This window comes from Mastigoproctus giganteus, chromosome 8 (assembly GCF_048544385.1).
Source record: "Mastigoproctus giganteus isolate SK-2022 chromosome 8, ASM4854438v1, whole genome shotgun sequence".
Lineage (NCBI taxonomy): Eukaryota > Metazoa > Arthropoda > Arachnida > Uropygi > Thelyphonidae > Mastigoproctus > Mastigoproctus giganteus.
In genome coordinates this window covers 163187848-163203920 of record NC_143582.1, presented here as the reverse complement: position 1 = coordinate 163203920, position 16073 = coordinate 163187848, and the positions used below count along the sequence as shown (strand labels likewise).

Genomic DNA, 16073 nt, shown 5'->3' with positions numbered 1-16073 from the left:
ATGCGGTGGTCATTCCCTGACCTTTCCGCATCCTCCGTATTTGGTGGTGACGGGCTCGAACCCCGGTCTAATCAAGAAGCGTGTGCTATGCACTGCTGTTCCTTCCCACCTGGCTACGGAGGCGCCTAAGATAGCGTGGATGAAAATTCTGAAGTTCCAAATTTTAAACCAAAATGCATACGGGAAGGCATAAACTTTGCCTTCTAATTGCCGAGCAATTAGAATCTTATTTGTTGGATGCAGATCCTTCGACTGAAAGGAGCACAAAAGGGAGCTTCAAAAACGCTTAGCTCAATACCATGAAATTTACAAAGATCTATCAAGCAAAAACAAACAAACCAGATTACTGATTTTTTTTAGAGAGAGAGCAGAAGATACACGAAATTAAGATGCTGCAGAAGAAAGTTCAGAAGGTGAAGATATTCTTCTTCTGCAACAGAGAAAACATTCTCGTTTGGTTGTGCTTAGCAGCGATGAAGAGGAAGAAACTTAAATGAACGTACATTATCTGACATATATGTATCACAGTTTGTAAGGCGTTTGTTCAGTTATTACTATTTTTTAATAAAAAATTAAGTTTCCAATAGTAAAAAATGGTGTATTTTTTTGTTAGCTTTTGGAACGTAACCCCCTTTTTTGTACTGGTTTTAGTCTCGTATAACACGGTTTTGCACTACATGAGACTTTATACGAATCTAATTACCGTGTTATACGAGGGTTACCTGTATATATATATATATATATATATATACACAGGGTGTCCGAAAATGTTTCCGATTTTGATATTTTTTTTATTCAGAATTACTTCAAGCTGCACTCATGAAACACATACCAGCTGAAAGATCAATTCAATAAGTTTTATGAAGGTACATAAAGTCACTGTAAAGTTCAATGTGGTCCCCATGAGTAACTCGAACGATATTCAATCTCATGCCACACGCTGTGCTTCATTTCGCGATCAATTTTATCAAAGGCCTCTGTGATCCTTGAATTCATCTCCTGCAGTGTCGTTAGTAGTGGAGGGATGTACACATTGTCCTCCACATAACCCCACAAAAAGAAATCCTGTAACAACAGATTTTGTTGCATGAAATGCTGACATCCAGAACGCTTTCTCCGGCCCGGTTGTAGGCAGCGATACATTTCTGCCATTCTGGCGAATGTAGCGCTACCTAGCGGGTAGAATGCAAAACTGGCATTTGAGTGCCAATTTAAAAAAACTTATTGATCTATCAGCTGGTATGTGTTTCATGAGTGTAGCTTGAAGTAATTCTGACTAAAAAAACATCGAAATCGGAAACATCATTTAGGGACACCTGTATATGATATAACATATAAACCTATAATATAGAAAATGTTATCGTTTCAATAATTTCAAGATTTTTTTTCTTCATTAAAAAATATAAGAAAAAAAATTGATTGTAGCGTACTGTCTTACAGAGTACTGGCCTAAAAAAGTTCACATCGTGAACTTCCACTACAGAACGAAATTAAATTGCATAATACAAAAAACTAAATAAGAACAAATTCTAGAAATCATCCCACAATGGCATAAAGCTAAAAGTATCCTTTACATCTTCACTCCTAATTATGAAATCGTCCAACTATTCTCTGAGTTACTTATTAATGAGAAGGAACAACTTTTCACTGTTATTTCTGTTGGTATTCCTCTGAAATATCCGATGCAAGTTTTATTCATGCTCTGCACCACTCTAAAAATCGCCATTCTGCTTTTGAATAACTTCTTTTTTCCCCCAATTTGAATTCGTGAACTTTATAATGCGCACTGGATCTCCGATTTTAGTCGTGTGCTTATGAAACGCTGATAGTTCCAGTCTGTTTACTGGTTCTCACTGAAATACAATTAATTGCCTTGAAGACGGCGGACAGGAATGAATGCTGCTCCATACGTCACTGAAATGCTCTTTAAGCTGCTTCTCACATCAACTACTTCGGCTTTAAATAAATAATCTGTTTATACTAAGGGACGACCACATAAGATCAGAAGAGTTTACAAGATAGAGAGAGAATACAAGAACATTATACTGTATTCAGTAGTCACACTAAATGCGATATAATGTAGTCACCATTCAGCTACGGCGACCTTATTTATTACTTATTTCATTTATTTTGTTTCTTGTGGGAATGTTATAGTATGATATAGTATAAGATTTTTCTTGCGCATTAGCAACAACGGCTATTGTGCGCCAAGCCAAGCTTGTGGGAAAGCGTGTCCTGTGAAATTAGGAACGGTTAAAAGGTCAAGTAAAGAGAGGTGGGTAAAACCTGGGCGACAAGCAGGTAACGATGGGAATTCTGTTACGATGTTGACGTAACCAAGTCCGTTTCAGTCGTCTGATAATACAACAGCAACCAATCCCATGCAGGGAAGCGGATATCCGTTACAATCCTCCATCAAAGGTTAACTTCGGCTCGTTCACATGGTTGCTCGATAAACATGCGTATATAAATGCAATATCCATTTCCCATATATTAAAATATCTATTCTTGCTGGCATAGTCTACACCAGAATTCTAATTTAGGGAGGTTCGTCTCCCTAGGAGAGGCGAGTGATCCACGTCAGAAGAGAAACGCCTCCCAAAATTGAATTTTCTGACCACATATTTCATTTCAAAATTGTTAAACTTAGAATAAGGGAGGTGAAGTGAGAGGACAAAATTAAAATGAAGGTGACCATACAAAAAAAAAAAAAGTTCAAAACCTCTTGTTTACACAAACCAGAGGAAGTTGGCTTCCTTTGGTTCGTTCAGATGCAAATGCATATGGGTGTTTGTCGCTAACACCCATAAGCAGCAAGGCTTATGGGGGTACACGGCAAGGCTTTGGGAAATGTTACAAAGGAAGAACTGCAAGAGAGTAAGCCGCGTCCGTCTATTCGTCTGTGATTGTAGGCAAAGGTGCAAATCCAGTAACATTGGCGCGCGCGCGTGTGTGTGTATGTATGTGTGAGAGAGAAAGAGAGAGAGAGATGCAGCTTACATATAGAGAATAAGTCTTAATTTTCTCATTATTAATTGCATTTGTTCTCTAAAATGATAACAGAAGACATTTTCCCCCTTAAAAAAAAAAAAAAAAAAAAAGTATTTCAAATTCAGCTTAGAAAGATATATAGCTGTATGCAGAGGCGTGGACAGGTACATTTGTGCCCGGGGCAATTCTCTGAAGTACGCCTTGTCTAAACTCACAACAACTTAGCGTGCAACTTAGCGAGGCACGTGCTATGCATGTGCCTCCTTCAATAGCTTCCCCGTTTGCACCTCTGTCTGTAAGCCCACCAAGCGTTCGTGAATGCAGTTCTGATCCCACTAAAGGCATCAATGTGTCGCATTTGTGTATATTGCAGGCGTTCCTTGTGCTTGTATTGATAGACGAAACCCTGTACTATTTCCAACGACCGATTCATCATTCACAGCCTGAAAAGCTAGTTAGAGGCGAAGTTTCTGCCGTTATTCATGGAGGAGGAGGAGGGAAAAATAATTTCCCTGGTCTGAAAACAGAAAATGAACCCAGACTGCCCAAGTTAGCTGTAAATGCTAGCTTTCAATAGCATTATAACCTTTCTTTCAGGGCGGTCACATTATTTTTTGCTTTCCTTGCAATTCTCTAAAGAAAACTACTACATTCACTTCATAGAACTTCAACAACGGAAAAACCTGTTTTTTTTTTGTTTTTTTTTCCTCCAAGGAATGTGCTCAACAGGTCAGGAGGCGACGAGTGTAAGAGGCCACTGAGCTATGAGTACTCGGATATCTCAAGTGGTTTTAGCCTGAAGTGACGCAACGCGGCCATGACAGGAAAACTGAAGGATTTTCTAACCCTTTACTTCTCATTGGTCCTCCGTATTTGTATGCGAGATCAGTAATGCAATTAGAGGCCTCTAACGTTAAATATAAGATATAATATGCTTTAAAAAAAAAACAGCTTTGCGAAACTACATGCCAAAGCCTTGTTAAAAGCGTCTAGGCAACGCGGTAGTAACCAAACAGACGAGAATAATCACTTTCACGTCCTTGAAAATGCAATCAAACGGGAATGTATGTACTCGGCAGTAAACAAAGAATATAATCCCTCGTATCCTTCGCAAATATGAAATTTCATAACAACCACCGGAAATTTAAAAAATATATAAATAAGTATTTAATTATTTACTATTTCGAGTAATACGTTCGCTTTGCAATCTGCAAATGGGTATACAATGTACATACTTTAGTGCACTGTTTATTGTACCATCTAGCTACACTAAAGGCTGAAATTTAATGAGAATCACTCGGATACGTAACTTGCATCATACAGATGTACGTAATTGCGCTAATCAATTTACTTTTACTCTGCCCATGCTTTGTCCATCTTGCGCGAAGTGAATACAACAGCAAAAAGAACAAGAAGTAAATAAATACAAACAAATAAAATAAAAATAATAAATAAATACAAACAAATAAAATAGAAAAAACAAACAGAAATACTGAAAAGAAAAGTGAGATACGGTAAGCAGATTTATCCAGCATTCGTCATGTAGCCTAGTCAGGCGGCTGCAATTAGAAATCTCCTCGTTGAGAAAATGAGGAAGCATAGCCTGGTAGCCACTGTTGTTAAAATTTCAGATAGCCTTGGCAAGGAAGAAATTGGGAGCCACATGGCAAAACAGAAACTCAGTCGGCTTGATACCAGAATTACGCGAAGCAGGGACACATATATATAGTCAACGTTAACAGATTCTGCAGAGTAAAAATATGAAAGTTAATCAACAGTAAGTTCTGTTCGAGGCAGGTAACTACAGTGGGGTCCCAACACCCGATGGTAATTCGTTCCACAAAACCCATTGTATATTGAAAATATTGTAAGTTGAAACCAATAATACATTGATTTCCTGTAATTCCTTCCCTAACAACACATGAAATAGGTATTTCTTACATGTTATACTTCATTTTTACATCAAATAATCTTTGCCAATTTTCTTTGTCAGTAGTAACTGGCAAAGAAACTGTCCAAAGTGGACTGTTTTTTACGAACTTTTTTTGTAGCTTCCTGAAGTAAGAAATGACTTCGTCTTTCATTTTGTACATCATGAGTGCAGTGTTTTCAATGTCGGAGTGTTTTTTTACTACTTCTCTTAAACGCTCCAAACAAGAAATGACGGTCTTCACCTGACACTTTTTGGGTGTCTTTTTCTTCCTCTTCCATTCCAATGTCACTCTCCGTAATTTTCTCCAATTCCTGTAGCTCCTCTGTTGTTAGCCCACGCCCATGAGCGTCAATAAGGTCCTCCTCTTCGCTAACCTTCAGACCTACTGAGTTACCAAGAGTGACAATATCATTTTTCAAAGCACCATCATCTTCAAATCCATCAATGTTATGGATAATTAAAGGTCAGATGTTTTTCAAGGCTGAATTTAAACACCTGGTGGAAACATCATTCCAAGAACTTACAATCAGTCTCACACAACCCAGATGTTGAACTTTGACTTCCAAAAATCTTCGCAAAGCAACTTGCAAACATTTTCGTAGTATAGATTTTCTTGAAATTTGCAATCACTTGCTGGTCCATCGGTTGACGAAGAGGAGTGGTGCGGGTGGCAAAATTTTGACTTGAACAAAGTCAAACTATTGTGCCTCAAGAGATCGAACAAGTCTGGGATCATGGCCTGGCGCATTATCCAGCAGGAGCAGAGCTTGAGAAAGAAAAGAGAAATGCTGGAACTTGCTAATCAACTTTTGGCAATCCAGGTGGTCCTTGTCTATGAAAGTTATTAAGTTGTTTATACCTGAAATTTCATTTACCTCTTCCAACGTTGTACATAAATGGTTTTTCCCCGATCTCCACACATCTCTACATACTTAATAACGGGACACGGATTACTGAATGCGAAGCTCTTACAATTTAATTTCACCTCTAGGATTCTTGCTTATGCGTTGTCACCTAGGACTGGCAACACGTGATATATTCTTGAGCAGTGTACCACGGCAACAAATCTCAACTATCTCATCATTTTTTAATATGATTTTATTGCAAATAAGAAAACTTAAATCTTTCAAGAATTTGCCAAGGAAATCTTTAACAGCCGGCTTCCCTACTCTCAGGATATCTGCCATTTTTCTCAGTGCAGTCTCTTTTGATATATAGCGGGGCCTCAACTTACGATGACATCGACATCCGATATTCTCAGGAACCGATATACCTTCCATACGATCGTTTATTTTAAGAACCGATGAACGTCCGCCGTAGCCGAGTGGTCAGGCGCGCGGGTGCATAAGTACACGTGACTTGAGTTACCGGGGATCAGGCCCGCGACTGCTAAATACGGTGCTGTTTCTTGTACTGTATTTTTTTTTTTTTTTTTTTTTTTTTTGTGAACCCCCTGACCGTTTGGTTGTCACGGAGTATAAACAGAAAATTTATTTATTTTTTTATTTGCAGGTACCGGTGGCTTTCCGATATAGCTGGAACGATACATGGGTGCAAATTTTCAGACGAGTCTCCACTCGTCTGAAACATCACTCGTAAGTTCGTTCTCAACCAATTAGGGCCTTTTTTATTGTTCAACGCGTGGCGCGCGCGGAACATCACTCGTATGATTGTTTCAGCTCTATGACGATCTGAAACTTAAAAGTTCCATCAACCAGTGGCAGTACTGTGCGCTTTGAAGACTTGAAAGCCAGCAGAGGCTGGTTCGAGTGCTTCAAAAAAAAAAAAAAAAAAAAAAGGGGGAATATCAAAAGTGTTGAACGGCATGGGGAGGCATCCAGTACTGATAAAAAGCAGCTGAGACCCTTAAAATTGAATTCCAAGAGTTTGTTGATCAGGAGGATTATCTTCCCCAGTAGGTTTTTAACATTGACGAAACCGGCCTATGAGGAAGGTTTACCTGGGCATAAGCCTATGAAAGATAGGCTCACTCTCGTATTGGGTGCCAATGCTTCTTGAGAAATTAAGCTGAAGCCTTTGCTTGTGTATCACTCTAACACTCCCAGAGTATTTAAACAACAAAGGCATCCTGGGAGTGTTTTGGCGCAGTAACAAGAAGGCCTGGGCTACAGGATGTCTTCAATGAATGGGAGTTTGAAGTTTCTGTCCTTCAGTGAAGAGTTATCTTGAGAAAAATAACCTTCCCGTGAAGCTTATTTTTCTCAAGAAAAGAAATGCGATAAAGACAGTACGATACAAGATACAGAAAGTGTTATTTTTCAGTCCCTATTAAATCCTAGAAATTCTGAAGAGCATTGTTGTAAAGTTCTTAATATTTTAAAGAGATGCTTTAAGTGTGAAGAGAAAGCCAGGCAGTCATCTAGGACAGATGACCCAAGTTGGGTCATCTGTCCTAGATGGCCAACATGGTTTCCCAACTGGGGTCTGCAGACCAGTTCAAGGCGGATCCGCAAAACTGACCCTCTGGAACCGGGTAAATTGTTCGTTCTATGTATAGAAATTTGATGATAAAGTTATCATACAGGGTATCCCAAAAAAGGTGTAATCAATTTTAAATGTTTGTAACAAATGTAATTTTAATGATAGAAACACAAAACCTGCGCTAAATGTGAGAAAAACAGTTCAAGTTTTTAACGCTTATCACACGAACAAAAAGGTGTAACCAGTTTTAAATGAGCAATACAAACATGTTGGAGAAAATCGAACAAGATGAACGTGTAATGACACGGATTTGTTTCACGGACAAGTGCCCATTTCATGTTTCGGGAAAGGTGAATAAGCAAAATGTCAGAATTTGGGGGACTGAAAACCCACACTACACGCAGGAGTATAGCCCAAAGGTGTGGCGTCATGGTTATTGGACACTTTCTTTCAAGAAGCGACTGTGAGAGCGGATAATTACCAGGACATGCTTGAGCTTTATGTGTATCCTCAATTGGATGAACTGCCAAATAGCGTTATTTTCCAAAAGGATGGAGCGCCGCCACATTGGGCTTTGAGTGTGAGAAGGTCTCTTGATGACAAGTTGGATTGGCCGTGATGGTCCCATTTGCGTGGCCACCACGTTCACCAGATTTATTCCCTTGTGATTTCTTCTTATGGGGATTCATTAAAGACACAGTCTACAAGACTCCTGTTGCAGAAATCGCAGACTTAAAGCGCAGGATTACAAATGCAATTACCATGATTAAGCGTGACATCCTTGAAAAAACATGGGATGAACTTTATTACCGATTACATATTGTTCGTGTGACAAGTGGTGCAATGTTGAAGGTCAGTAAAAACTTCAACTGTTACATTTGTTACAAACATTTAAAATTGGTTACACCTTTTTGGGACACCCGGTATATTTATGTAAAAATAAGAATAAATTTGACTTGTTTTAAACTTAGAACTTTGAATTTTCTTTTCAGAAAACCCAGTGTTCATACACAGAGAAACGTATGCATATACAGGGTGATTCACTACCAGTGCGACAAACTTGCAGGAGGTGTAGGGGGCACAAAGACGAATCGGAATCACATAGCATTGCAGGGTCCGAAATGCCTTCGTCATGCGGGAGGTCGCGTGAACAAAGAAGCAAAGAAAAAGAACAGAAACAGCAACTAGTTAGTGTAACAGAAATCATTTTAATGACAAGTTTTACATTGGCAAAAAGCCATGCTACAGAAGGTGTTCGAAAGTTCGACCAGAAGCAGTCACACAGGCTTTACAGCGCCGCAGCATGGAATCCCTAACGTTCTGGAAGATTCCTGGCGTGTCTCGAATCTCCCCGGCAGCTACAGAGATGCGAGTGAGAGGTCTCCAACTGAATCAACGGGGGTCTCGTACACCAATGTCTTCATTTGACCCCAGCAGAAGAAGTCCAGGCATGATAGGTCCGGCGATCTAGCAGGCCAATGAACCGGACCACCACGACCTATCCAATGCTGTCCAAATGTAACGTTTAGGTGTTGGCGGACGTCATTGGTGTAATGTTGGGGAGCCCCATTATGCTGGAACCACATTGAGCGGCGCAACGATTGAGGAACATGTGCTTCTTCAATAAATTCGGGCAGGACTTGCTGTAGAAAGATCAAGTATGCCCTGCCGTCCAGACGAGGGGGCAGAAGGTACGATCCAATGAGGTGGTCTCCAACAATGCCGGCCCAAACATTGACAGAGAAACAGTGTTGAGTTGCACGTGCTCGCGTACCATGGGGGTTCTCCAAAGCCCACAAATGGGCGTTATGTTGATTGAAGGTTCCCTCTCTTGTGAAACTTGCCTCATCCGTGAACAATACAGACGCAGCAAATGTGCTGTCTGCCGCACTCTGTTGAGAAACCAGTAGCAAAAGTCCTCCGGAGTGGATAATCCGCAGGCTCCAATGATTGGACGCGTTGCAGATGGTATGAACTCATTTGGTTTGTTGACAGTATCCTCCATACAGCGGATTGGGAAATACTTAATCGTTGGCCTATCGCTTGAGTACTCGTACTTGGATTGCCTTTTGCATGACGTAGGACATCATCCTCATTCGCTCTCGATTCATGGTACCTCTCGTGAAACAACCAGTCTCACATAACCTTCTGTGCACACGTGCGAAAATCGTATGATGAGGAGCATGCCTGTGTGGGAAACGTTCCTGGTACAAGTGCAGAGCGGCGCGCCCGTTACAGTCCGCAGCTCCATACTCGAGGTGCATGTCGGCCAGTTCAACGTTTGAATATTCGTCCATCCTACTGCCTCGGGAACCGGTTCGCAAATGCTGACTTCCAGCGGGATCGCTGTTCACGTGACCTCCCGTTCAACATCCTCTACCGCATGACGAAGGCATTTCAGACCCTGCAATGCTATGTGATTCCGATTCGTCTTTGTGCCTCCTACACTTCCTGCAAGTTTGTCGCACTGGTAGTGAATCACCCTGTATATATAGGGGTTCGCAAACTTTTTGATTTTTGAAAGGGTCCCGTAGACCTCAGTAGTTTGGGAACCACTGATCTAGGAGAATACCTAAGTGTTTGTGTGGACACTCAAGGAAGTTATTTTCTTTGATATCTTATCAGTGGAGGCTTGGTATAATTTAAATTTTCCTTAAAGATCACCATTTTTTGTTTTTTGTCATTGAAATTGTGAACTTATTTTGTGAATGAGATCTCAGAGAGAGAATATTGTGTGCGGAAGTTTCTAAATCCCTTCTAGATTTGTGGATGAGAACGGATAAGCTATTTGTCAGGTTATCGCTGAATAGAAGTCAATCATTTTGGACTAAGTTCCACACCAGGGGTCCCAAGAATAGACCCTTGGGGCAGCCTCAAATAATATCTGGATACTGATTAGTGTTTAGTTTATCAAGACAGAAATTACTAAAGTCGTCTTTTATGAGAGGGTATAATAACTGAGGACTCTAAGACAACGAAGGACTCTCCCCCACTATAGTTTGTTGAAAGTACCTTCGAAGTCAATAAATCAAATTAGAGTGTACTGTATTTAAATGTAGATTCATTTATAAGCTTTTCTTTTAAAGCAGTACATCTTCGCAACCACGGATTTGAGCGAGAGAAGAGAATGCGCATTTTGAAAATTGGAAGTGTTAATTACAAGAAAAATCAACCATCAGAGACTTGCTCCAAGACAGCATCCCCGCCCCCATTCGATAATCATCAGATCTCGAACAAAGAGATCATCATCGGACAGATAATAATCAGCCTTTATAATATCCTTGAAAATGCACACGACAGAACCCGTTTTTATACAATTTCCTGCTACATTCACTTGCGACTTACCAGAACTACAACATTACTTGGATTCCATTCAACATAAGTTTCAGGTCAACAAACATAACAGAAATTTTAGAATTATGTTAAAATAAATGCGGGGAGGGGGATTTTTTTGTGCACCCGATGTCGAAAAGCGGTTTACTTACAGTCAATCGTAGTTTTCACTTTATAACTAAGCAAAAGCCAGTTTCCGCGATATTTAAGCTTGAGTTATAAAAGCAAACAAACCCCCCTCTCCACTATTTGCTTTACTTAGCAGGCAACAGATACAGAAAAAAATGTTAAACTGGAATTAAGTTTAGGTTAAAAAAATCTGCCGTTCTTCCAAAAAAGATAATTATTATTTTAACAAGAAAAGAAAAGAAAAAACGCGAAACAATCACTCCATGATAGCCTGCGTTTTGCGGTAAGCAGATTTATCCAGCATTCGTCATGTAGCCTAGTCAGGCGGCTGCAATTAGAAATCTTCTCGTTGGAGATAATGAGGAGGCATAGCCTGGTTTTTCCTAAACAACCTCGTAACTGGAGTACCTTGCCTTGCAACGCTTTTAACCGGAGAATCTCAGGGAAAGTAGACACATTTCAGCTTAAGTGCAGCTTAAATGTGTCAGCAACATAAACGGAGCAATATGGCCTTAGCCATATTGCTCTGTGTATATCTGTAAATTGCGTGTGTTCTGAGACCGATTTTGTTTTGCTGGCCGAAAAACCTGAGTTTCTGGAAGAAAAAACCAGGCTACCCTCGCCTGCGAACGACTAACTCAACCACGTTACGAAAAAGACCCATAAAAATTCCTCCTGTCATTAACCTCAATATCAAAGATTTCCACCCGGTGTGGGAACGGCTGAGATCCTACCAAAGAGAGCTGACTGGAATGTAGCTTCCGATGAGGGAAGTTTCACTGTACAAAGAATGGAGTTAAAATGCCAATTTCTATCTGTTGAAAAGATTATTTATACTGACAAATTCAAAGTGAAATTTTGAAGAAAATGGTTGTTCATCCCTTCCTCTCCGATCTCTCGACGTGAAAACGAAAGCCTGCCGGGGAAAGCGAAGACAAGAAGAAATATTCCGGTTGCCAGGAAAGAGCATCTGATCTGCAATGCCAACCTTACTATGCAAGCTTCTCGAATTCTGGGACATTATTAAGAAGGCGGGGTAGTGACGATTCTAATTTCAGCAGATGACATACTTCACTTTTACAGACGACAGGGACAGCATCAGCGCAAAATCTTGGTTGGAATGGGCACCCCTTCAACATCAAGGGTATCAGTAGAAGGGAAGACGAGATCACCGGTGAAGTTTGAGTGTCTCAGGCTACTCCTGACGGAGAGCAGCCAGAGTACTGTGGACAGCCTGGCAACGTGGAGTCCCACTAGGGATCCTGCGGCCAAGCAGCCCGACATAACAGGGCCTGACGTAGCCCAGTGGTCAGGAGCGAGAGTGCATAGCACGTGTTCCTTGAGTGGACCGGGGTTCAAGCCGATGACTACTAAATACGATAAATATTTGTATTGATGATTTATTGTAAACTCTACTGACTTGGTTGTCGTGCCGGAGTATAAACAGAAAATTTATTTATTTATTATTTATAACAACAGAACCCAACAAAACTACACTTTTTCTGGCTTTTACAGAGGTTCTGTTATACATCACAAGGGTGCTATGGAGCAGATATGGGAAACCACCAGTAGCGCCTTACCCAAACACTATGCCACTTTCTCTGATCTATGCTCTATTGACTTTCGTTACAATGGGGAGTGCAATCTGCAACAATATCAAGTCAGCTGGCTCGGGAAAAACGCGGCTGTATCTAATGGGGCTGCCCTTGTGATGAATTGGGGGGGGGGGGTAGTTTCTGGTATGCAAAATAAGAAAATGAATGCTAAACAGCCAGATAGCCAACTCTCCATCTGGCCGTCAATATAACAATTGAGATGACCATTCGAACTTAAAAGAGGAGTAATAGTTTGGCTGGATCTAGATAAGAACCGCGGCCATTAGGGAACCGGTGTATTGTGTCTGTAAATTGACTATTCTCTGGTTGGTTTTCCTATTTTGCTGAATGAAAAACTAGAAAAACAAGCAAACCGACGATGAAAAAAATTTAATCCTCCTGAGACAAACTAATTCAGCCGAGATGTGGAAAAAAAAAAAGTGCATAAAAGTTTCTCTTGCCTAGACACGACTCGAGTTTAGGCCTTTTCCATACGTTGTAGAAGGTCAGCAATCACAGTTCGAGGCTATGACGAGTAGCCGATCGTTTGGCTGAAAGTTGCATCATTATGACAAATAATAAATTAAAATATAAATTATTACATGAACAACAGAACTCGCAGCGTGGTCGCTATTTCGCCGAGGGAATACCGTTTGGTACGAGCTGAGACATGCATGTAGCGACTTCTAGTCTAACAAGTAAACCTGCTAAAATTTTCGATGTTGTGGAAGTACCGGTCATCCAATTGTGTTCTGGCCTGATGTAGCTGGATCACTCGGCAGCCAACTGCACCAGGCCCTTAGAAGTACAAAGTCGATTTTCTGAGCAATTTCGATTGGGTGCGTGTGAAGAAAGTGTTATCTACTCTTGAATTCGTTCTTTGCTGAACGTGTTGGATGTGACATATCAGAAGCAAAGAAATTATTGTCTAGCATCGTTTGCCATAAACGGTGAAAATTACTACAAAGAATATAACATTAAATTAATAAATAAAATTAAATTATGATCAGTCATACTTGACATACATTTTTAAATATTAACCACTTTTAATCGACATAACACAAAATTTTGTTTAGTTGAATTTTCATTCAGAATACTGTTATTCAAAGAACATTTTAATAACTGATTCGAAGAATTTTTCCTTTTGAAGAACTGATTCAAAAATCCTTGTCATTCAAAAAACTGTCGTTACAAAATCGTGTCGTTCGAACAATGTTCACAAGAAAAACTACATTTTCAAAGAATGCGCCAATCGCTCATTCGAAGAACTGAATTAGAATGTCAGTTCCCATTCTTGTCTATGTTCTGAAAATATTTTGTTTTGCAACAAGAAACTACAAAACGCTTTACCGCATTCATTTTATATACCAGAATCTGGAGGTCAAAGTTTCTTTCATTTTTTATATGTATTTGTTTATTTATAATTTTTAATTATTATTATTATCATTTTTTAAATTTATTATTATTATTTATTTTTTAATTTATTATTAAATTTTATTTTAATTTATTATTATTTATTTATTTTATTTTTTGCTTTAGTTATATACCAAAGCATCCTGTTGAAACACACGCTAATAAAGAGATAATTTGTGTGGCTGGAAGGAAAAAATGAACTCAGCCTGCAGTTCGCGGAACTGAGGTTTTGAACGGAATACTAATAATAAGTCTCATCCGTGAATTAAATAATATTTAGGCTGCAGTTTGTACAGAACTGTGGCCTCGAACAGAATATAAACGACAGTCCCATCGATATATTGTATTCACAAATGCACAAACACACACACGGATAGAACTGCGGCTAATATTCCAGCTTCCAAAAGTAGTCCAATAAATTAGTAAATGTTACTGGGTTGAAATATTTGTAATCGCATGCTTGTCATCTCAAGCATTGCTATGCTAAATGCAAATCCGACCTTTAACAGCGGTAACAAGACACCGCAAGAAGATACCGAGTGATGCCCTGTGTTAACCGTTCCAGCGGGCACGGGTTCGAAAGGCAGAACGCTTCGCTTTTAATATTCAGCCAAGAAGCGTATTCACATTGCTCAAAAAAAAAAAAAAAAAAAAAAAATATATATATATATATATATATATATATATATATCTTGTCGCTAAATTTTAAGTTTGTATGAAGGAAAGTAATTTCATTTCAAGTGCATGAACAATAAGATAAGTTCGTCGCTTCTGAAATAAACCAAGTTTAACTAGAGAAAGGTTATGGCAGTTGTCGAATTAAATGAAAGATTACTCTAAAAAGTTCCTTGTTTCTAAACCTGTACCTTCCTTTCTCGGAATTCGGCTCGGTTTCAAGAGGAAAGGATGGCAACCTATTTATTCCAATTTTCCAGGAAGAAAAAAAGACCGGTTAATTTCTTTCTTTCGTAACAGATGTAACTTTATGAATGTTTTCTGCTGTTAGAATAGTTACCTATTACTTTCTATAGGTGGTTCCCTTCAGAGATAATCCTTCAAGTTCAATTTATTCATTTCAATATTCTCTAAGATTTTAAAGTGATTCGCGTGAAAGAAATTTTAGGTGCATTAGACAACGGAGTTTCAGAAAGTAGTCCTTTATGATACGCATTTAATTCTTGAGATAAAACCCGAAGTTGAAATCACGCTATTCGATTTTAGAACAGAAAAATTTTCTGTTCTAAGCTCATTAGAACAGAAAATGAAGTTTCTGTATGAGCATCTCGGATTGAATACTGCTGATAAGAAATTCGAACTACATTTTTAATGGATATTTAAATTCAAAATTTACTTGAAATTTTCTCTATCACGTCAGAATTTTTTATACATAAAAATAAAAAAATATAGATTAAGGTGCTTCTGGTTTATTTTTTTATTTTTACTGATTTTACAAATAGGTTATTTTTATATAAAATACAAATACGTAAAAATAAAAAATATCAAAGGCTAAGTCATCCTATCAAGCACAAGATGGCCGCAAATTGGATTTCTTATACAGTAGACTGGTGTTAAACTGGTGCATTTCTGGCTTCCTCAAGCAGATATTATCAGTAGCTGTTTCTCTTTTTAGCATCCAGCAGTAGTCGACCTTTTATTGATATTGCATCAATAAAAAGGTACCTTTTCCATTTCTCTTATATTCTGATGAAATCTTTTCCCATGTTCTTCACTCAAACTATCTAAATTTTCTGGGAAATAGTTGAGATGAGAGTGCAAAAGTGTACCTTAACTCATATTTCAACCTGCTTTTCTGAACTTCACCAGCATTTCATCCGATAACAGGAGTGTTTGTTTCCCAAAAGATTTATTGTCTACTACGTTTTTAAAGCCAGTCCAAGCGTCACTCTTACTTTGGTTCATGGATTCTTCAAATACAGAGTGCAGCAGCAGCTTGTAGATTTTAGGTCCAAAACAAATTCCTGCTTTAATTTTTTCGTATGTAAGTGGTAGAAATTTAGCGCAAACATACTTAACTACGCAAAGGAATTTTATGCTAGGTGCTTATAATAAAAAAATAAAAAAAATTAAAAGAAGTTTACATTTCTAAAATAAAGTTATTACAAGTCAATGAATACATGTTCGAACTTAGAGAATGGTGCAATGAGAGCACTAAAGCTTGCACGCGCTAAAAATATGAGGGTAGCTTTCCATCACGTTGAAATCGGGGTCAATTTCTG

At 38.9% G+C, this 16073-nt stretch overlaps 1 protein-coding gene across 1 annotated transcript in view; it reads left to right on the top strand.

Moving 5' to 3' along the window:
* The window catches only part of LOC150081975 (allene oxide synthase-lipoxygenase protein-like), a 117687-nt gene that overhangs the window by 29120 nt on the left and 72494 nt on the right, over window positions 1-16073 (top strand). The gene's annotated exons all lie outside the window — the stretch shown is intronic.